Here is a 22,560-nt window from a genome sequence, read left to right as displayed (position 1 = left end):
CTGTACACTCTTACAATTTGGCAGTGGTTTTGTAATGATGCACTTGTATTTGTAACCATTCTAAAGATTCTACTGTTCTTTCATTATATTTGATGATACATTATGTATTATAACCTGCAGTTACAACATATAACATAGAAACATAGGGCTGGACGGAACCTTGGAGGTCTTCTAGTCCAACCTCTGCTCAAAGCAGGAGACCTTATAGCATCCCAGTCAAATGATAGTTCACTCTATTCTTGAAAACCTCCATTGATGGAGCATCACAACCCCAGGAAGCAAGCTATTCTATTGATTTATTGCTCTCACTGTCAGAAAATTTTTCTTTACTTCTAGGTTGGATCTCTCTTTAATGATCTTCCATCCGTTACTTCTTGTCCTGCCCTCTTGTGCTTTTGGAGAATAAGTCAACCCCCTCTTCTCTGTGACAGCTGCTCATTAAAATATGGAAGATCATTAAAGAGAGATCCAGCCTAGAACTAAGGAGAAATTTCCTGACAGTGAAAACAATTGATCAGTGGAATGGCTTATCTGTAGAGGTTGTGGGTGCTCCATCAGTGGAGGTTTTCAAGATGAGACTGGACAACTATTTGTCTGGAATGCTATTGGCTTGAGTGGGAGGTTGGACTAGAAGACCTCCAAGATGCCTTCCAACCCTATTATTCTATGTTCTATGTAGAGCAAGGAGTTGGATGGATCTGTTTTATCTTTTTATTAGGCTGATTTCTACTACCACAAACTTTTTATTGTATTTTTATGGATGTACTGTGACTCACCAAGAGTCTTTGTTTGTGGCAGGCAAAAATACAATACATATTTGGACAGGTAGAAAGATTGGAGGTGTAAAAGCTTCAGAGCTTCAGGGAATGGCCCCTTGGCTCCAAACATTTCCTTTCATGCTGTGACTTCTATTTGTGTTCAGGAGGGGAAAAGGGAATATAGAGCTCCTTTTCAGACTGATTTACTCAAGAGGATGATTTGCCAATTATTGAGTATTCTTAAATGTCTTGTAGCAATTGGTCAACCACAGCAATTACTTTACCACACAGATACATTTCTGACGATTGCTGGATGACATTTGTTGTCCCACATGACCTTCCAATAAGCAGAGAGCACTTTTGCTTTCTTTCTTTTTTTTTGTTATGGAAATGAGGGTGACTTTGGCCCAGAACAATGCAGATCACCTCTGGGTGGTGAGGTTCAGCAGACAGTCCTTGGCTGGTTTTACATCTCTGATATAATTTACATAATAATATACTGACTTCATGTCAGCAGTTCTCTTGGCATGGGTTAGTTCCTTGAATGACCCTTGAAAGTGCTGATCAAAGGAAGCCTTACTCCACAAAGTCTGGCATAATTTAGAGATGCACCCTTTCGCTATATGGAAAATACAATGGCTGAGAGCTGAGAACACTGCGGTTTTGTTCACCATCTGAAATAGAAAGAGTAGTTTAAACAGATTTTTTAAAACAATTTCTGTTGATTTTGCAGACATATCTGGTTCTCTGCAATCTAGGTTTCTTTCTGGTTGTCCTGCAAAAGTATTTATAAACCACGAAACAATAGTAAAATAAAGGAAGCCAACATTTATGATTGGGTGTTCAAGACATAATATTTTTTTCACCAAATTAGTTGATAGATAGATAATAGATAGATAGAAAGACAAGGAAAAACAAAAAGAAAGAAAGAAAGAAAGAGAAAGAAAGAAAGAAAGAGAAAGAAAGAAAGAAAGAAAGAAAGAAAGTAAGTAAGTAAGAAAGAAAGAAAGAAAGAAAGAAAGAAAGTAAGTAAGTAAGTAAGAAAGAAAGAAAGAAAGAAAGTAAGTAAGTAAGTAAGTAAGTTAATTCTTTATTGGGCAAGCGTGATTGGACACACAAGGAATTTGTCTTTAGTGCAGATGCTCTCAGTGTACATAAAAAGACAAGATACATTTGTCACAAATCATAAGGTACAGCACTTAATGATAGTCATAGGGTACAAATAAGCAATAAGGAAACAATATCAATATAAATCATATGGACAAAGTTACAGTCCTGCAGTCATAAGTGGGAGGAGATGGGTGATAGGAACAATGAGATTAATATTAATAGTAATAGTAATGCAGCCTTAGTGAAAGGTTTGACAGTGGTGAGGGAATTATATGTTTAGCAGAGTGATGACGTTTGGGGGAAAAAAATGTTCTTGTGTTTAGTTGTCTTGGTGTGCAGTGCTCTATAGCGTAGTGATGTGGGTAGGAATTAAAACACTTTATGTCCAGGATGTGAGGAGTCTGTAGATATTTTTGACTCATGCAATGTACAGGTCCTCAATGGAAGGCAGGTTGGTAGCCATTGTTTTTTCTGCAGTTCTAATTATCCGTTGAAGTCGGTGTCTGTCTTGTTGGGTTGCAGAACCAAACCAGACAGTTATGGAGGTGCAGATAACAGACTCAATAATTCCTCTGCAGAACTGTATCATCAGCTCTTTGGGCAGTTTGAGCTTCCTGAGTTAGCGCAGAAAGAACATTCTTTCTTTTGCTTTTTTGATGACTTTTTTGATGTTAGGTCCATTTTAGTTAATGGAGGATTACAGTATCTATAAGAAAGTTACCATTAGAAGAGGGTGAAAACTACTGGTGAAGCAGAGATGGAAATTCATAGAGATGCCCCATTTTTCTCAACCCATCTAGAAAGTTATCTCAATGCTACAAAAAAGAACTCTCTGGCCACTTAGGTACATGATACAGTAGAGAGGAAAAAATAGTTGACAAAGAAAATTAGACTAATTCTGTTTGGGACTAAAACAAAGCCCCTCTGAGTTAGTTAAGCAGATCATTTGTGTGGCTAAGGATAGGTGTAGTATGTTTATCACATACCCATAGCCCAGTTAAGCATATTATGTGAATTAAGCATACTGTATCATGTCATGCAAACAAGGCTTCTGAATTGCAGTATGAACTAACTTGATTTATATTTCCTGGATAAACTCATAAATTATAATTTGTGGCTTGCAAAAGACATTCTGTTCTTCAGAGGGTTGGAAAATTTCATTTGCATTTCTTCTGGTATTGTTTTCAAGGTTACTTTATTGCAGGAGTTGTTGTAGAAGAAACTATTGCCTTCCTGATTATCCACACTTCTCATTGTGGGGGGAAAAATCTTTGGGGAAAACCCCTTCCTTTGGAATTTAATTAAAGTTGGGAAGAAGTTGCAGGTTACTGAAGAGAAGAACCTAGAATTAAATCCCTCCATTCAGTCAACTTGGCTACTTCAAAAGTAATAGAATGCCATTGTCTACTAATGAAGTAAAGATAAAGGTAAAGATTACCCTTGCATATTTGTGTTAGTCATTTCTGACTCTAGGGGGTGGTGCTCATCTCTGTTTCAAAGCTGAAAAGCCAGCACTGTCTGAAGATGTTTCCGTGGTCATGTGGCCAGCATGATTAAACACCGAAGGTGCACAGAATGCTGTTACCTTCCCACCAAAGATAGTCCCTATTTTTTCTACTGTTATTTTTTATATGTTTTGAACTACTCATTTGGCACAAGCTGGGACAAGTAATGGGAGCTCACTCTGTTATGTGGCACTAGGGATTTGAACTGCCAAACTGCCAACCTTTCTGATCGACAAACTTGGCATCTTAGCCACTGAGTCATCACCCAAATTCTTTTCTTAACAAAAAGTAGAGGGAAATGCAAATAGGATATAAATAAAATAAATAATTCAAAAACGAAAAGAATGGTTCGCCACTGGAAAATTATATGTAGGCAACTTTAGAATCATAGCTTTCAGACTTGGTCCAGTGCTGGGCAGGATTCTGAGCGACACAATATAGAAATAAGTCAAAGAATAAATTCAGTTCTGTTGAATTACATTCACTGTGATTCTGTCTGTGCACTTCAGTCATTCATAAATAGCAAAGGAAATAATTGGACTACACAAGCTCTTTCTATAAATTGTTGGAAGAGATGTCCATCTGGGTTCAGTTCCAAGTGGGAAGAAAGACACTGGAAACATGGTGGCTGCTTGGAAAGATGGTTTAATGGTGGACAGGGCCACATGGTTTGAGATCCTGGATAACAAAGGGAAGAGATGCTGAGAGTGCCGGAACTTTATGCCCTCTCTGGGCTTTTGAATTTGAACTTGTATTCTGATTGGTTGTCAAACTCCCATGGGGCCATGCAGGAGCAACTTTGTAGGTTGTCTTTGAGTCCTAGGCTTGGTTGGCTCTTGCTGGGTGATGATGTAATGAAAGGGCTTTGTGCAATTCCTACTGTAGGTCTGCCTGAAGGAGCTAGATCTTTGTTATATAGAATAGACTGGCCCAGGGCTTAATGGGCTATTGACAAAGGAGAGGGATGGGTAGGTTTCTTCCTCCCTTTTAGGGAAAATATTCTGCCCTTTTAATATTTCCTAAAACATCTCATTTTCCTAGGAGAGGGGTGGATGCTAACTTCCTACAATATGTAAATTATTTCCTTTGCTCTGGGATAGCAGTGAATCTGGGACTTTCTAGGCCATGGTTTTCCACAACCTTGGAAGCCTTAAGATGAATGGACCTCAACTCCAGGCTGACTGGGGAACTCTGGGAGTTGAAGTCCACTGCTAAAGTTGAGAAACGCTGTTCTACAGGCTAACACAGAGAACTCGGAGGGAACCTAAATGTTGGGGAATGACTTGTCTGGAGGCTCTTCAGCAGAATTTGCTTTTATAAATCCATCCTACAAGAAGGAGGAAATAATTATCCTATGAAAGAAACATTATTTTGAAAAAAGAGATTCTTTTTTTAAAAAAATAGTGAAGGCAGAAAAAGAAACAGAAAAGAGATACAACCAGAGAACCAAGGAGATAATGTCTTTTATGCTACCCCAAACAGAGACAGCATTTCTCCTGTCAGTTGTTTTAGCACTTCACCCCAGACCAGAGGTCAGCAAACTGCGGCTCTGGAGCCACATGTGGCTCTTTCCTCCCTCTGCTGCAGCTCCATCACTGGTTGGTGCCACAATTTTGAGAGGAGCTTCCCGTGGGGGGGAGGGGGAGTGCGCCAGTGCGCCAGGAGAAGACTCTATGGCAAAGGGAGTGTTTTCCAGTTGTCTCCAGAATTGATAGGGCTTTCAGTTATGACAGGTAGAGGAAAAGGTACGCAGTGCTAGGAGGAGATTCTATGGTGGGGGAACTGAACTTCCGGTCAGCTCCAGAATTGAACAGGGGGCTTCCAGTTAGGACCTTTGTGGCTCCAGGTGTTTTCTTTTTTGCGGGAAACAGGTCCAAATGGCTCTTGGAGTGTTTAGGTTTGCCAACCCCTGGACTAGACTACAGGTAGTCATTGAGTGACAACCACAACTAAGCCCATGTGACTGCAACACAGGTGGTTCCTGCTGGTTTGGATTGGTTCAGCCGAATAGATAGTAACTTGGCCTGCCACGCCCCCTACAGCGCCACCATCTTGTTTTTGGCTTCTGCTTCTGCGCAGAAGCATTTTTAAAAGTACTGTGCATGCATGTGTAGTGCTCATCAACCACATGTAGTGCACATCAAGCACGTGCACAGCGCATCCTTGAGTGAACCAGCAGTAGCAGCAGCCAAAACCCACCCCTGGATTGCAGGATAGTGCGAATGGACACAGAAATGTGGATTGGTTGCTAAGCAACAGATAGGTGGTCACGTGACTGTGGAGGAAAACACCAGAACTTTGGAATCAGGTTGTAAATACCTTTTGGAGGGAGGGGGGGGGTCTATTGAAACTTTGAATAGTTGTTAAGCCATCCATCATAAGTCAAGGACTATCTGTACTGGCAGGAAGCTGGTGTGGACATCCTATGAAGTGAGTTTCCTTTGGAATGGGTGAATGTTCTTTCAACAAGCTTCCTGTTATGAAGCAATAGTGTCCAAGTATACTTTAGTCCAGTGATGGTGGAAACATTGTGCGCATGTGCTCATCAGGGCTGTTCTCCAGAAAAGCCAAACTTCTGGGTTCTAGTGTGCATGCACGGCCAACAATCAGCTGACCAGCGTTCATGCACAGGCTGATTTTGGCAGTGCTGCACACACAAAGGGATCATGCTCCAAAAAAGCTGAACTTCCGGGTTCTGGCATGCCTGGATACCTGGCAATCAGCTGGCTGGCATGCGCATGCAAGTTTTCAGCACTGCTGTGCATGCAAAGGACAGCAGATTATCGCACACACATGCAGGCCAGAAATCTGGAAGACAACCAGGCAAGGTCACGTGTGCCGGGAGACATGGCTTTGTGTGCCACTTTGGGGATGTGGGCCATAGGTTCACCATAACGGCTCTAGTCTTTCAGCAGCTTGGCCCAACCTTAACATGCCAAAGGACAATAGAGCTGCAACCTTCCCTCTTCCAAGTCCTAGCAATGGTGATGGCATTTGCAATGAGCTCATTAGCTCTCCTGTTTTACCTCCAGGGAATTTGGTATCCGTATTCTAACCTATATCATTTCCCTTCCGCACATTCCCCCCCCCCCCCATCTTTACTCTGCTTCCAGACAAAAATGCAACCCAGGAAGTTCACTAGAAACCCCGCCCGGGAATTTTGCAGGTACATCATGCCATGACAAGGACAATTTATCTTATACGCTGGAGTGGGGTGGGACCTTCTCTTACTATCCAGTGAAATATGCCTCATCCATCACATTTGTTGCTTTTACAACAGCATTCAAAGTTCCCCATTCTTCACTCCACAGCCAGGCCAGTGCTGAAAACACATTACTGAACTATTTCAAAAAAAAAAAGAAGAGAGAGAGAGAGAGAGGGAGGGAGGGAGGGAGGGAGGGAGGGAGGGAGGGAGGGGGAGGGGGGGAGAGAGAGGGAGAGAGAGAGAGAGAGAGAGAGAGAGAGAGAGAGAGAGAGAGAGAGAGAGAGAGAGAGAGAGAGAGAGAGAGAGAGAGAGAGAGAGAGATGGAGATGGAGATGGAGATGAAAATGTGTTTATTTTGGCCTTTTTCCAAAACCCTCTAGGTGTGTTGAATGTAACTCCTATAATTTCCAGCCTGGGATTGAGAGGTGGGGGGGCAGAGGCAAATATCTCCAAAGGTTACCGGGTTGGGGGAAATGATTTATTAGGATTTCTAGAAACTAACTAAATGAGTTTCCCATCCTTTGGCTATTTACTTGCAGAATGTTCATCCTCCCCATAATGGTGCATGTCTCAGAGCAAAGTACTGTTGCTAAGCTGCCCAGATAGAGTCTTATCAGAGGCCTTGTCTCACATTACACCACAAGTCCAGTTTGTGCCATTTTTATAAAATCATGGAGAGGGATGCCGGCATTAATTCACGCGCACTTTGCTGCATGCATGTGCACAGTTGCCTGTAAATAGTTCTGCACATGTGCAGAACATTAAAAGAGGACAAAATACATGCTCCCAATGGCAGGGAAGATTGCAGCTCTATTGTCCTTTGGCATGTTAAGGTTGGGCCAAACTGCTGAAAGACTGGAGCCATTATGGTGAACCTCTGGCACGTGTGCCCAAAGTGGCACACAAAGCCATGTCTCCCGGCACACATGAACTTGTCTGTTTGTCTTCCAGGTTTCTGGCCTTCTGGCGATTGGGGAACTGGTTCGGAGGCATGACCAGCCTGGGTCACTGCCGGTTCTGCAACCTGAGCCAATATTCCACTACCGGTTTGCCCAAACTGGTGCAAACTGGCAGCAGCCCACCCCTCTGGATGGAAGGAGATGTTGTCAGGCCAAAAATCAAGAATGAATGCAGGATGCAAATTGTATGCAAATGAGGTGATAGAAGAGGAACTCATGAAATTTGCAGACACCACCAAGCTGGGGGAGATAGCCAACCCTTTAGAAGATAGGCTCAAGATCCAGAAGGATCTTGACAGACTTGAACTCTGGGCCCTATCCCTATCCTATCGGTTCGCCCACATAACACCTATCCTCCGCGAGCTGCGCTGGCTACCTGTTGATCTCCGGGTGCGCTTCAAGGTGCTACTTACCACCTACAAAGCCCTTCATGGTAGTGGATCTGGGTACTTGAGAGACCGCCTCCTGCCAATTACCTCCTCGCGACCCATTAGATCGCATAGATTGGGCCTCCTCCGAGTTCCATCTGCCAGTCAGTGTTGACTGGCAACTACGCGGAGGAGAGCCTTTTCAGTAGCAGCTCCGACCCTTTGGAACGATCTCCCCGTGGAGATTCGTACCCTCACCACCCTCCAGACCTTCCGCACAGCCCTTAAGACCTGGCTATCCCGTCAGGCCTGGGGTTAAAGATTATAATCCATCCCCGCCTGAATGATGAATGTTGCTATATTCTTTTAATTATGTATTGTCCTATATGTCATTGTATGTTTCCCCTTCCTATATAAGTTGTAAGCCGCCCTGAGTCCCCTCAGGGAAAAGGGCGGCCTATAAATAAACTTATAAAAAAAAATGCAATTTAGTGGTGAGAAAATTAAGATCTTACACTTAGACAAGAAAAACAAAGTGCACAGAGAGAGTAGGTCCATGATGGCAAACCTATGGCACACATCCCCAAAGTGGCACATGGAGCCATGTTGCCTGGCACAAACGGCATCACCTGTTCCTCTTCCTGGTTTTTGGTGTCCATGCACACGTGACTATCAGCTGGCTTTCATGCATGCCGGAAACTGTCTTTGTTTTCCAGCATGAGTATGCGTGCCGGCCAACTGATCATCCCATGCAGATGTGTGCCAGTAACCGGAAGATTAGCTGGCTGGCGTATATGTGCAACTACTTAACATGGTGATTCTTCCAAGTGGAGTTCTGTATTGATAAACACCTATAGATAAAATATTGCCAGTTGGAGCACTTTAGTATTTGCATCCACAACATATGCTGGGAACTATCAGGCAGGGACTGTCTTCACTCTCTTTACTCTCATGCATGTTATCTGAGCTGAGTTACCTCTTACTCCTCTGGAATCCCCCCTCCTAGGAATCTACCTTCTCACTATACACCATCATATCTGCTGATATCTGTTCATGTTCCTGCCAAATGCAGGAATCCAGATTAAATCATCTAGGTTCAGGGCTGTGTAGCAATAACAATAGCACTTAGCCTTACAGTATACACCACTTGGTAGTGCTTTTACAGCCCACTCTAAGTGGTTTACAGAGTCAGCATATTGCCCCCAACAACCTGGGTCCTCATTTTACCCACCTCGCAAGGATAGAAGGCTGAGTAAACCTTGTAGTGTAGCTTCCACTTCAACATCTGCAGTAATGAGATGTTCATGCTGGTAGTGAACATCATTTACACTCTTTGATCTGTTCAAACATTCATTTGGAATCTGCCTTTAATCCATTATTCATTGTCCTGAATGTTCGAATGAGAACAAGCAGCTCTTGAGATTCATATGAATGACAACTATTCCAGAAGAAAACTATCATATATTATTTGGCCATATTAGCTAACGCTAAAACATATCCAGGTCCTTTCATTGCCGGGCATAGTTTCTAACCCTGTGAACTTGGAATTCCCCTTCTCTGAAGCACATTTATAAGGCTGCCCAACTCAGACACAATGACAATGTAGTTGGGTGCACACTTCTCCAAATGTATGGATATATCCTGGTGATTTTATTGAATATACAAGTCTTTGGAAATATTATTTCCCTTAACATAATGCACTTTTGTGCATTACTTACTATCATGGATAGATGGAGGGACGCCATGGCTCAGTGGCTAAGACACTGACCTTGTCAATCAGAAAGGTCAGCACTTCGGTGGTTCGAATCCCTAGCACTGCATAATGGAGTGAGTTCCTGTTAATTGTCCCAGCATCTGCCAACCTAGGAGTTCAAAAGCAGGTAAAAAATGCAAGTAGAAAAATAGGAACCACCTTTGGTGAGAAGGTAACAGTGTTCTGTGCGCCTTCGGCATTTAGTCATGCCAGCCACATGACCATGGAGATGTATTCGGACAGCGCTGGCCCTTTGGTTTGAAACGGAGATGAGCACCGCCCCTAGAGTCAGGAACAACCAGCACATATGTGTGAGGGGAACCTTTACCTTTACCTTTCATCATGGATAGATATGTTTGTGCTCTGACTTTTCCTCAGACAGTATCTGGGGCTGAAATGAGCTGTTTCTTCGTCTCCTAACTGCAAACTGAGAATAACAATGAACTTTGTAAAACTCTGGAACATTTTGTGCTTAAACCAGGTTGCTCCAAGGCTGTTCCAGTCATTCTAGAAAAAGTCAACAGGTGTTTCAAGAGAATTGTTTATGGGCATACAGAGCAGAGATCTCTATAGTGGCATCTGGCTATTGGAACTCCATTAGCAAAGAAATCAGCTTGAAGTAATTTTTCTTTTTCTTTTATTGATTGTGTCCCTGTTTTGTTGACTTTTCAATTGTGCTTCTTAGCTTCCTGGCTTTGTCTTGAAGCTTGTTATCTGTTTAGCCTTAAAATCATTCATTTAATGCATATCTTAGACTGTTACATGTTACTTCTTTTGGCCCATTATATCCCTCCCTCCCTATCTTTTAGTTATAACTTATATTTTTATTGTGATTTTATATCTGTCTGTATAAGATACTCCAAAGTAAAAGACACATGTAACTTTTGGGGAGGAAAACAAGGGAGAAAAAATCTGCCTCTGCCTCCCAGCAATTTGCCTCCTTGCAGCAAACAGCAAACAGTACAGACAATATACATTGTTTGTGGTGTTACATTTCAGACTATACTTGTACAGATGCTGTTAAAATTGATGTGGCTTTATGGAAGTATACGTTATTCACTGCTATTTAAAAGACGATACAATAGCACTGGGCCTCTTCAGACCAAACATCTATTTTAAAAAGCCTTCTTCATTTTGTTAAGTTGTCTAGAACAATAATAAGCAGTCTTTAAAAATAAGTCTAATAATTTGAACATTCTATAGGTATTTATTGTTATTGACTTACTTCCTTGCAGCAAACAGCAAACAGCTTGTTTCAGTTAGCCCTGATTAGCACAAGAAAAAAAATCTGCCTCTGCCTCCAGCAATTTGCCTCCTTGCAGCAAACAGAAAACAGCCCATTCACTTTCAATTTCAGTTTTAGCGTGAGCCTCCCGATGATCAGCTGTTTCAGGCTGCAGGGATTGCTATAGCCTATTGCCGCCTCCGCAAGCCCCATTTTCTCCACTTTCTGCAGGGGGTAAATTGCTGGAAGCAGAGGCCAAAGGGTAGGGGCCAGTGGGTGGGTGGGGGCTACATTCAGTGTTTAAGATTCACCCAAATTTTCACCCTGTTTTAGGGGAGGGGAGAAGTGCATCTTATACTCTGAAAAATACAGTAAATAATTATAAGGAAGATGGACAGCTTTTATAAGTCATATGAAAAAGACCCTTACACCATGTTGTCTGTGTGATACCTGAAATCCTACCTGGCCCAGGAAACTGAAGTCAGTTTCTTGCGTTTCTAAAATACATCACCAGGTGGACAATCATAGAGAGACAGAGGAGCAGAATAATTATAGACTGGGGGGGGGGGGAAGCACCGAGAATCCTTCTCAAAAAGCTGCCCTTAAGGCAGGATTGCTCCAAAATCACCTGAGTTTTCCATTAGCACACATCCCTGACACATTAGCACACAGCTCCTTAGGGCTTAATGCGCTTCGCTGCCTTTTAAGAGGATGCAAATGAGGTTGTTGAGAGGCAATTAATGATAGGAGAATGAAGTGAAGAGACACTGGTGCTCTGGGTTTTTTTTTTCTTTTCTTGATGTTTAGTGGAAGCTTTAAGCCCCTTTATTCGTGCTTCTTTCAGGTATGCAGGAGAAAAGTTACAACGTTGAGAGTCATCAAGTATGACTCTTTAAGCAGCAACCAAACCTGTAATTTGTACTCGATTACCTTGGCTGTTTCTAGCTGATCTGGATCACTCTCTCCAGGCTGAAAGGGCCTCCATCATTTGGATTTCTCTCCCAGAATTCTCAATGGAATTCTCATGACCAGGATGTCTGGGAAATTCTGGCATCTGAAATCAATAGTTGTTCATCCATTGTGTTCGAAGAGGACCTTGACATCTAACAGGTTGTGGGCTGTCCACGATTTGTCTTCAGGTGGCTGGTATGGCCTACATGGGCATGAAATGTTCTGCCACATGTCCAGTATTTGCAGCTCTGGCTTTGTGGAGTGCTTGCTTCTCTTGTGCTGTGGTTGTCCTTCTGTGTTCAGATGCCTGGCAGCTTTGGTGGATCAGTGTGCGCCATGTTGATCGATCATTTGCCAGGGTTTCTCAGGAGATGATATCAATTTCCAGGGACATGAAGGAGGCTTCCAACATGTCTTTGCATTGTTTCCTTTGTCCCTCGTGCGATCGCTTTCCTTGAGACAGCTCGCTGCAGAGGAGCTGTTTGGGGGTGCGGTGGCCTGGCATCCTTGCAACATGGTCTGCCCAGCGTGTCTGGACTTTCATCAGCAGGGTGTAAACGGATGGCAAGCCTGCTCTGGAGAGGACTTCTGTGTCTGGATCCTCAGAATTCTACAGAGACAGGTCATGTGGAAGTGGTTCAATTGCCTAGTGTGCCTCCTGTATACAGTCCAACTCTCACTGGCATACATCAGGGTAGTTAGCACTGACGCTCGGTAGACTTTGAGCTTTGTAGCAAGGCTTATTCCATGGCAGTCTGGGAAATTCTGGCAACTGAAATCAATATAAATGGAGATACACCCAGATGGAGGAAAATCTGTTCTGGACACTGCAGTCAACAGGGAACAGGGATGAGGACTAGATTTGTATTGCAACATTGCAGTGCAAACTCCACTCTTACCCATGTATGTGAGATGCAAGCATGAAGGGTGATGCGTGGTGATGTCACAATGCACATTTTATTGTTTGTGTGACTCTTTTTTTATTTTGCATTTTGTGAAGGAATTCAGTGAAACTTACTTCAAAAATGAATTACAGAATTATTAATCTTTGTACTTATGGTGGAAGGTCAATCTGATCCTGTGTATGTGGAGAAGAAGAACCTACCCCTAAGGGAGGATGGCTGTAGAGATTCTTAGTCATCCAGGTCATGGTTGTCCCAAAGGTGCTTTTTCAAAAGGCAACTGGATTTTCTTTCTTTTTCCTTGAAGGCATTTCGCTTCTCATCCAAGAACTGAGAACTGAAGAAGTTTCTTGGATGAGAATCAAAAATGTCTTCAAGGAAAGCAAAGAAAGCCCAGTTGCCTTTCAGAAAAAAAACACCTTTGGACCATAAGGGAGGAGTTTTTGAAAAATTCTTCAATCCCAGGAAAGAAGAAAATGTGAGACAGAAATTCACAATGAATTCACACTTTGATTTGTTATATGTAAGTCAATAGTGGGATTCAGCCAGTTTGCACCTCTTCGGGAAAACCAGTTATTAACTTTCTAAGCAGTTTGGAGAATCAGTTGTTGGAATAAATCTCCTTTTGTTTTTATCACTTTACAGGGCTGATCCTGTAAGGAAGGAAGGAAGGAACATTCTGGTATTGTTTCTAGTTTAATCTTTATTGCCCTGTTTACAGAAACTCCCTCTCTGGTTAACCCTTATTACATTGTAACCTCTAAGGCAAAGTGCCCATCGACCTGAGTGATGTTTAGTTGGCCACGCCCACCCAGTCATTTGACCATCAAGCCCCACCCACCCATCTGGTCATTAGGGCAGAGAACCGGTTGTTAAATTATTTGAATCCCACCATTGGTGTAAGTGATAATACAGTGATAAGGCCTTCCGCAAAGCCCTTAAAACCTGGCTGTTCTGACAGGACTGGGGCTAAAGAGCTGTTGCCCCCCGCCTCGAATGGTATGACTGCTGTGTGTTTTTTAAATTATGTATTGTTATGTTCCGTCTTTTTTATTTCTTGTCTGTACCCCCCTACCCTGATTTGAATTGTGAGCCGCCCTGAATCCCCTTGGAGAAAAGGGCGGCATATAAATGTAATAAAATCAATCAATCAAAAAGGAACTCTCACAGCAGTCTTTGGAGATTTTCAGTCATCCAGGTCAAGGTTGTTCCAAAGCTACGTTTTCAAGAGGCAACTGGGCTTCCTTGTTTTTCTTTGAAGTTGTTTCACTTCTCATCCAAGAAGCTTCTTCCACTCTGGATGGTGGGGAATGGAAGGATTTATACTCCTTGTTCTGGTCATTTGCATTCTTTTAGAGAGTTGTTGAGGCCACTTGGAGATTTATCTGGGCCCTCAGGGTCACCTTAGTATAAATAGATGTGGAGTCTTTTGGAACTGCTGAAAGGACTGTGTTGTAGATTAATGATGGCGTATCCCTCTTCCTCGGTTGAGAGAGCTATTCAATTTTGACATAGATGGCTTTTTGATCCCTCTTTAAACCAGTGGTCTTCTCTGTCCAAAATGTGGATTTTGCTATCTTCAAAGAGTAGCTTTTGTCTTTTAAATGCAGATGGACTGCTGAATCTTGTCCTGATGGGTTTGTTTTCTCTATGTTGAGCCATGCATTTGGGAAGTGATTGTTTTGTTTCCCCAACGTACAGATCTGCATATATCACATTGCTCAGTTTATGTCCAAGTGTTTTATCCTTGGAGTAGATGAGCTCACAGGCTTTCAAGCACCTATTAGTCTATTACAATACCCTAGCAATAGGGAGCATTCTCAGATCCTAGTTTTTCCTGGTTTTTGACCTGGTGTATCTCAAAGGATTGACATTTGCTCAGAACGGTGTGATCCAATTAGAAATGGCTTTTCAGGGTTTCAGGCAGAAATTATTTAGGAATGCTGTCTACTCCAGAATTATGCTCTGAACAATTTCTTCCTGTTCATCATCTGTACATTCCTCATGCTTCAAACCCATTTTCCAGGTCAATATTTTCTGCAAGATTTGCATCTTGAGATAGCCTCCCCAATTATTAGGGAGCAAAACTAATGGTAATGCTTCACATCCATTCTATGTCATTTTGTCTTCCTCTCTGTGTTTTAAGATTGTAAGTGTCTTGGGGACAGGAATCTGTCTTTATTTATTTTTAGAACCCTGAAAAAGCATCATGTAAATGAATTGCATGCAGTGATGATAATCCTGTTACAGTCTCACAAACCATCCACAGAACATCTGCTGATGAACAGATTATAGATGTGGTAAATATATTTTAATAGTAAGGAGCCTTGGGAAATCTATTTCAGGATACTTCCCAAGACAATTTCTGCATCGTTACCTACTATTCAAGCAATCAAGCACTGAAAGCAAGGTTGGAGAGGAAGTACTAGTAGATATTTAGGATCATAGAAAGGAGGAGTTGAAAGGGCCCTTGGAGATCTTCAAACTCTCCTTCCTGCCCAGTGCAAGAACCTATGGCTAAAGGGTGTCCTACAGTATAGATGCCATTTAAGTGAAGAATTTACAATCACCATTGTTGAATGGCTATTACTGATAATATTTTTTCTGATGTCCAGCCAAAAGCTACTTCTTTGCATCTTGTCCATAATCAGGGGTAGGATTCAGCCAGTTCAGCCCAGTTCAGATGAACAGGATGTTAATTGTACATCTGGTTCACAAAAACCGGTAGTTCCAAGGACTGGCTGGCCGCATCCAGCCCACTCTGCCCCTCCAGGAGTTGCCCCACTTGTTTGGATGCCAGGTAACTGCAGGGCCTATGTGGAGGCTCTGGGAGAGCAAAAAACAGGTCTCCTGGAACTTGATCATGTGACCATGGGGATGCTGCAGCAGTTGCAAATGTGAAAAATGACACTTTTGTCATCAGTCTCTTTTTCAGTGTCATTGTAACTTTGAATGGTCACTAAATAAATGGTTGTAAGATTTTTTTTTAGTTTTTATTAGGTAAACATTAAAATGTTGGACATAGTGCAACATTTCTGGCATAGTCATTTCCCATAGAGTTTTTTTTAAATCTTTGAGCAATAACAATTTATATTCATTACATAGGCATGTGTAGTCAGTAAAATTACCTACCCACTAATCCCTTTCATTATATAGCTACTATTAGCATATCCAATTCCTACCTATTGTACAATATTAATACCATATTTTCCAATTCTTAACTTAGCCATGTTTTTCTGACCTGACCCTTTTCCCTCGGTACCATTTGTCCCGGATTTCGTAGTATTCCGTCTCAGTCTTGTCTTTGAGCTCCAAAGTCAGCCTGTGCAAATTAATGGTTGTAAGTTGAGGGCTACTCTTTCATGATCTCTTTGGAGGTGGTGAACATTCAGCAGAAGGAATTACCCAAGTGGCACACAAAGAGGGAGCCCTGTACATATCGTTAGATATTTAGAATAATCAGATAGAACTCGACATTTAGCACAAGACTGAAATATTATTTTAGCTTTCCTGTTTATCCCTTCATTGCCTTCAGTGAAAAAAAAAAACATAATGGAAAAAATACAGCGAGAGGGAAAATTCATTATTTCTAGAAATGAACATTTTGTCTCAGATCTCTCAAAGCCATTCTATATCCTCATTTAGACTGAGTTGATATACCTGGAAAATAATCAGCAATGGGGATTCCCAAGGACTAAGTTAACCGGGACGCCTTCATTACCACAAAATGTTCATAATTGCCACTAACTTAAATGAGTTTAAAGGAGGGCTGGATAAATTCATAGAGAATAGGGCTGTTAATCCAGAAAGTCAGCATTATCTCTAGATTCCAGAAGTCTTTCTCCAGATGCCAGTTTAGTTTAGTTTACTTTATTGCCATTGCACAGGGTACAACAAAATTAAATGCCATCTTCAGTGTACATTATAAAATAAAAACACAAACATACATGCTTTACATTCTATATAATTAAAATTGAAAACATGATATTGCACTATACTGTAGAATTCAATATGAATATTGGGATAGAAGCTGTTTTTCAGCCTGTTTGTCCTTGTTTTTATTATCCTGTACCGTCTGCCAGATGGTAATAGTTCAAAAAAAAAGTGCCCAGAGTGAGATGGATATTTGAGAATGTTTTGAACTTTCTTAAGGCAGTGGGAGCTATAAAGCTCTTCCAAAGAGGGGAGAGGGCAATCAATGATCCTCTGGGCAATGATATTAACCCTCTGGAGTGCTGTTCTATCTGCCCCTGTGCAATTGGCAAACCATACACAGGTGCGGTAAGTTAAAATACTCTCTATGGTGCAGCAATAGAAGGTCAACAGCAGTTTTTCATTCAGTTCTGTTTCCTGAGAAGTCTCAGGTAGTATAATCTCTGCTGGGCCCTTTTTGAGCAGGGCTGCAATGTGAGTGCCCCAGGTCAAGGTCCTCTTTATGACAACTCCCAGAAACTTAAAACTGCCCACTTGCTCCACTCAGTCTCCATTGATAAGCAAAGGCTGGATGTCCGATCTATTCCTTCTATGGTCCACTATAAGCTCCTTGGTCTTATTGGTGTTAAGGATCAAGAGCCAAGGTGGCGCAGTGGTTAAATGCAGCACTGCAGGCTACTGCTAGATCAGCAGGTCAGCGGTTCAAATCTCACCGGCTCAGGGTTGACTCAGCCTTCCATCCTTCCGAGGTGGGTAAAATGAGGACCCAGATTGTTGGGGCAATATGCTGACTCTCTGTAAACCGCTTAGAGAGACCTGAAAGGCCTATGAAGCGGTATATAAGTCCACTGCTATTGCTATTATATCAAGTTATTGTTTCCGCACCATGAAAGCAACTGGTCCACCTCATATTGATAGGCAGACTCATTCCCCCCCCAACCCCCGGAGATTAGTCCCACCACAGTTGTATCATCTGCAAATTTAGTAATAGTATTCCTAGTGTGAGTTGAAATGCAGTGATACACATAAAGACTGTAGAGTAAGGGATTCAACATGCAACCTGTGGTGAATCAGTGTTAAAAATAAGGGCTGAAGAGATATGATTACCTAATCTGACCCTCTGAGACCGGCCAGAGAGGAAATCCATAATCCAAAGGCAGATTGAATAAGAAAGCTCAAGATTCATAAGTTTAGACACTAGTCTATATAGAATTATTTGTTGCAGGGGAACATTGCACGGAGACTGATGTTAGCTATGCTAGTGAAAATGAGGAGTCTATTAGCATCTTTTCCAGCTACCAAATTTTATTAAAAGGCTTATGTTTCTTTAGATTCAGCTCACTTTATCACATATATTTATATTCAATATTATTGGCTTTGCTCACTAAATTACTATTGGTATCTTACCTTATTATCTTTTGTTGGTATTTATCCAGTGGTGAAATTCAAAAAAACCAATACCAGTTCTGTGGGTGTGGCTTGGTGGGTGTGGCAGGGGAAGGATACTGCAAAATCTCCATTCCCACCCCACTCTGGGACCAGCCAGAGGTGATATTTGCTGGTTATCTGAACTGCTTAAAATTTATGCTACTAGTTCTCCAAAACCTGTCATAACCTGCTGAATTTCACCATTGTACTTATCCTATTATCATTATCTTATCAATAGCATCGTATTTGTATCTCATGATTTATCACTTGCTGTTTGTATGATTTATGATTGCAACTGTGATTTATTATTTATGACTGATCACTTTGTTGTTTGCATGTACACTGAGAGCTTAAGCACTGGAGACAATCGCTCTTGGCCAATTCCATTCCAGGCCATTCCTGTAAGGATTGCCTCTCCTCCTAACTTAAGAATGGGAAGATTCTTGAAATGAAGTATTTCAAAAGGAACCTTTTATTAAGCAGAAGTGACATCAATGGATTCAAAGCAGAGTCTGAATACCCTTTTGTAAGACAAGTAGAATTAAAGCAGTAGAGACCCCTCCCTTCAGCCAAGTGCAGATTCAGCCAATCCACAGGTGCAAAGGTGCCATCCTACCAGCCACTCTGAGAAACGGATAAGCATACATTCCCATGGCTATCTTCTGTTGGCTATCAAAGTGAAACAACCCAGATAGTCATTGCTCCTGTACATTCCCCAAGAGGTGAGAAGATCTCAGGGGGCTTCGGTACCAGGATAGAAGTTATAAAATACCAGTTGTCACAGGCAATACTAATGAATTGAATCTAATCCTCCCCCCTTTTCTCACAATTGAATGGCAGTATCACTTTTAGGGATCTGACAATTCCATTCTGTTCTATTCTAATGGTTGAGATAGGTCTAGGAAAAGGAAGGGGGAGACAGATTAATTATGCCTAAATTTATTAAACAAATGTCTATGGCCACCCAACCCACACAAATGTACCTTTCCCGCTAACAACTGTGATGCTTTAAAAACTCAGTTGTTCTGTTGAGATCTTCTGAAGTTGCCTGAAGCCTTTTGATGTATGTGAATTCATCCATCTCTCACTCCGCGGTGCTATTAAAGTCTCATTTTTTCCAAGATGGTTCCTTTGAAGACAGTAACAAAGTATCCTGGAAAGCTGAAACATTTTGATGTTAGCTTTGTCCTTGTGTTTGATGTGTCCATTGGTTCTTTTAGGCGAGATTTATTCTGTCTGTTCCAAGTAGAATCCAAAAGTTTTGATAAGATAATCTGTCTCACAGATTCCCTGCATCTGTGTAACTGACCTGTCTTCCCTCCATCCCATCTCTCGCCTCCTTCCAATTTAAATCCTACATTAATGCAGCCACCCCAAGCATCCAATGAAACTGCAGCTCTTAGAGGTTCGTATCTTTTAACGAAATGTGTTACAAGTACTCATCACCTTAAAACTTAAAAGAGTGCAGAGAAGAGCAACAAAGATGATTAGGGGAGTGGAGGCTAAAACATATGAAGGGCAGTTGCTGGAACAGGGTATGTCTAGTTTGATGAAAAGAAGGACTAGGGGAGACATGATAGCAGTCTTCCAATATCTCAGGTGCTGCCACAAAGAAAAGAGAGTCAAACTATTCTCCAAAGCACCTGACAATAGAATAAGAGGCCATGGGTGGAAATTAATCACGGAGAGGACAACCTAGAACTGAGGAGAAATTTTCTGACAGTTAGAACAATTAATCAATGGAACAACTTGCCTCCAGAAGTTGTGAATGCTCCAACACTGGAAGATTTTAAGAAGATGTTGGATAACCATTTGTCTGAAGTGGTGTAGTGTTTCCTGCCTAAGCAGCGGGTTGGACTAGAAGACCTCCAAGATCCCCTTCCAACTCTGAAATTCTATTCTATCTAATAGTAGATATCTAGATATATATCTAGACATATATTTAAGAGTAACCTTAGATTATATGAAGAGATATTGTATCTACAGTTACCATTATTTTAGATACAAAATGAATCTGGAGAAGACCATTCATTTAGTGACCATTCAAAGTTACAACGGCACTGAAAAAAACTGACTTATGACCTTTTTTCACACCCATGGCTGTTGCAGCATCTCCATGGTCACATGATCAAAATTCAGACGCTTTGCCACTGGCATGGATTTAGGACAGTTGAAATTTTCTAGGGCCACCTGATCACCTTTTGCAATCTTCTGACAAGCAGAGTCAGTGGGGGAAAGTAGAGTCACTTAACAATCCTGCTACTACCTAATAACTGGAGTGATTCAAACAACAGCTATGGCAAGAAAGATAGTAAAGGTCATAAATTGGGGACTACCTGTAGTCTGTAAAGAGTGATCTTTTGCAGAAGAGTGACCGCCACTCCTAACTCTAATCCGGCTGGCATCTCACCGTCATTTGGATGGCCCTGAGGATGGCCAAATGCTGGACTTGGATGGTTTCTAGACAGATTTGGAAGACTATTCTTAGTCTGGCCACTATAATGTAGGTAATGGTGGTAAGGCAGAGTGGAATGAGATAAATAAGCCAGAGAATGAATTGATCAAGAGAAGAAACAAGAAGTAAAATTAAACCATTCTTTATTGTATGTTCTCTATTACTGTGTTTCTCTGAAATAAGCATTTGGCCTTATTTTCGGGGATGGCATATTACTTTTGAGGTGCAGGAGGTGGTGATCATGGTCCCTCATGGCTGCTGTTTTGTTATAATATCAGGGAGGCTTATTTTCGTGCAGGCACTCAAAAGCCCGATTGGGCTTATTATCTGGGGAGGTCTTATTTTGGGGGTAACAGGGTAATCAGCTATTTTCCGTAGGTCATTTAACAATTTTCAGTAGCCATTTGAGTTTAAACAGGCCAAAATAAAAGTTGTTCCTCCTTTTAGCAATAGCAATAGCAGTTAGACTTATATACCGCTTCATAGGGCTTTCAGCCCTCTCTAAGCGGTTTACAGAGTCAGCATATTGCCCCCAACAACAGTCTGGGTCCTCATTTTACCCACCTCGGAAGGATGGAAGGCTGAGTCAACCCTGAGCCGGTGAGATTTGAACAGCCGAAGTGCAGAACTGCAGTCAGCTTTTGTCCCCTTAGCATCATCTGCATATTAAGGAACATGTGTAGCAACGAATAACCCCTCTAATGACAAGAATTTGTTATAAATTAATGTGTATATTGTTGTTGTTGCTGTTGCTGTTGTTGTTAGTTATGAAGTCATGTCCGACCCATCATGACCTCATGGACAACATTCTTCCAAGCCTTCTGTCCTCTGCCATCCCCCAGAATTCATTTAAGCCTACTCACGCCTACTACTTCAGTGACTTCATTGAGCCAACTCCTTCTCTGTCATCCCCTTCTTCTTTTGCCCTCAATCTTTCCCAGCATGAGGCTCTTCTCCAATGAATCCTTCCTTCTCATGAGATGGCCAAAGTATTTGAGTTTCCTCTTCAGGATCTGGCCTTCTAAAGAGCAGTCAGGGTTGATCTCCTCTAGAACTGACCGGTTTGATTGCCTTGCAGTCCGAGGGACTCGCAGGAGTCTTCTCCAGCACCGGAGTTCAAAGTCCTCAATTCTTTGGCACTCAGCCTTTCTTATGGTCCAACCTTCACAGCCATGCATTGCAATTGGGAAAACCATAGCCTTGACTATATGCACTTTTGTTTGCAGGGTGATGTCTATGCTGCCTAGATTTGCCACATTTTTCTTCTCCAGAAGCAATGTGTATATAAAAAACAAGGGCATAATACACCCTAATCTTGCTCCTTGTTTAGTGTTCATTTGCTAATTATTCAATTTGTTTTCATGTGTTTTACTTCCATCATATAAGTTTTTATCACACAGAGCATAGAATCATAGGGCTGGAAGGGACCTTGGAGGTCTTCTAGTCCAATCCCCTGCTCAAGGAAGATCTTATGCCATCTAATTCAAATAGTTATCCAGTCTATTTTTGAAAGCCTCGAGTGATGGAAAACCCACAGTGGCTGCTGACTTTTCATGTGGATTCATTTCTCTTTCATTCCTTTCCAATTATTATTTTTTATCCCTGCCTTCTTTATTCTTTGATTTGTATTTATTCTTGCAATTTTTTTCTTATTTTAATGTTTTTACTTGTGAGCTACCCAGATTTATTGGGAGTTTGGGGGGGGCATACAAATTTAATGACTAAATAAATATCATGCAAAAAAATTCCCATAATTCAAACCTATGAAGTTCATTATATGCTTTTTCTAATTCAACAAATGTACAATAAGTGTTCTGTACTCCAGTTATACACACATGACCAGTTCTGATAATGAATTCTAGATATTTATTACAATCGTATATCTTTCATCAATGCAGTAGAAAGTGCAGTGCACATATCACAGCTTTCTACATAGCAAACAGGAATGAAAACCTATTTTAGCAAACAAATTCAAGGAGAGAAATCTCAGGTTCAGAAAGATCCAAGA

The sequence above is a fragment of the Thamnophis elegans genome, chromosome 12, assembly GCF_009769535.1.
Source record: "Thamnophis elegans isolate rThaEle1 chromosome 12, rThaEle1.pri, whole genome shotgun sequence".
Classification (NCBI taxonomy): Eukaryota; Metazoa; Chordata; class Lepidosauria; order Squamata; family Colubridae; genus Thamnophis; species Thamnophis elegans.
The sequence above is the reverse complement of the archived record's forward strand: the minus strand, read 5'-3'. Positions refer to the sequence as shown.